Here is a 2077-nt window from a genome sequence, read left to right on the forward strand (position 1 = left end):
AACTCTATGCCAATAAAATGAACAACCTGGAAGAAATGGACAAATTCTTAAAAAGGTATAACCTTCTAAGATTGAAGCAGGAAGAAATAGAAAATATGAACAGACCAACCACAAGTAATGAAATTGAAACTGTGATTAAAAATCTTCCAACAAACAAAAGTCTAGGACCAGATGGCTTCACAGGTGAATTCTATCAAACATTTAGAGAAGAGCTAACATCCATCCTTCTCAAACTCGTCCAAAAAATTGCAGAGTGGGCCTTCCCTGGTGGCGCAGTGGTTGAGAGTCTGCCTACTGATGCAGGGGACACGGGTTCGTGCCCTGGTCCAGGTAGGATACCGCATGCCACGGAGTGGCTGGGCCCGTGGGCCATGGCCTCTGAGCCTGTGCATCCGGAGCCTGTGCTCCACAACGGGAGAGGCTGCAACGGTGACAGGCCCGCATACTTCAAGGATTCTTCAGTATATGCAAATCAATTAATGTGATACACCATATTAACAAACTGAAGAATAAAAACCACCTGACCATCTCAAAAGATGCAGAAAAAGCTTTTGACAAAATTCAACACCTATTAATGATAAAAACTCTCCAGAAAGTGGGCATAGAGGGAACCTACCTCAACATAATAAAGGCCATATACAACAAACCCACAGCAAATATCATTCTCAGTGGTGAAAAACTGAAAGCATTTCCTCTAAGATCAGGAACAAGACAAGAATGTCCACTCTCACCACTATTATTCAACATAGTTTTGGAAGTCCTAGCCACGGCAATCAGAGAAGAAAAAGAAATAAAAAGAACACAAATTGGAAAAGAAGAAGTAAAACTCTCAGTATTTGCAGATAACATGATACTATACATAGAGAATCCTGAAGATGCCACTAGAAAACTACTAGAGCTAAGCAATGAATTTGGTAAAGTTGCAGGATACAAAATTAATGCACAGAAATCTCTTGCATTCCTATATACTAACAACGAAAAATCAGAAAGAGAAATTAAGGAAACAATCCCATTCACCTTGCAACAAAAACAATAAAATACCTAGGAATAAACCTACTAAGGAGGTAAAAGACCTGTACTCAGAAAACTTTAAGACACTGATGAAAGAAATCAAAGATGACACAAACAGGTGGAGAGATATACCATGTTCTTGGATTGGAAGAATCAATATTGTGAAAATGACTATACTACCCAAAGCAATCTACAGATTCAATGCAATCCCTATCAAATTACCAGTGGCATTTTTTTACAGAACTAGAACAAAAAAATTTTAAAATTTGTATGGAGACACAAAAAACCCCGAATAGCTAAAGCAGTCTTGAGGGAAAAAAACAGAGCTGGAGGAATCAGACTCCCTGACTTCAGACATACTACAAAGCTACAGTAATCAAGACAATATGGTACTGGCACAAAAACAGAAATATAGATCAATGGAACAGTATAGAAAGCCCAGAGAAAAACCCACACACCTATGGTCAACTAATCTATGACAAAGGAGGCAAGGATATACACTGGAGAAAAAACAGTCTCTTCAATAAGTGGTGCTGGGAAAACTGGACAACTACGTGTAAAAGAATGAAATTAGAACACTCCCTGACACCATAAACAAAAATAAACTCAAAATGGATTAGAGACCTAATGGACTGGAGACTGGACACTATAAAACTCTTAGAGGAAAACATAGAAAGAACACTGTTTGACATAAATCACAGCAAGATCTTTTCTGATCCACCTCCTAGAGCAATGCAAATAAAAACAAAAATAAACAAAAGTGACCTAATGAAACTTAAAAGCCTCACACCAGTTAGAATGGGCATCATAAGAAAATCTACAAACAACAAATTCTGGAGAGGGTGTGGAGAAACTGGAAGCCTCTTGCACTGTTGGTGGGAATGTAAATTGATACAGCCACTATGGAGAACAGTATGGAGGTTCCTTAAAAAACTAAAAATAGAATTACCATATGATCCAGCAATCCCAATACTGGGCCTATACCCAGAGAAAACCATAATTCAAAAAGACACATGCACCCCAATGTTCATTGCAGCACTATTTACAATAGCCAGGTCATGGAAGC

This window comes from Physeter macrocephalus, chromosome 16 (genome assembly GCF_002837175.3).
Source record: "Physeter macrocephalus isolate SW-GA chromosome 16, ASM283717v5, whole genome shotgun sequence".
Classification (NCBI taxonomy): Eukaryota; Metazoa; Chordata; class Mammalia; order Artiodactyla; family Physeteridae; genus Physeter; species Physeter macrocephalus.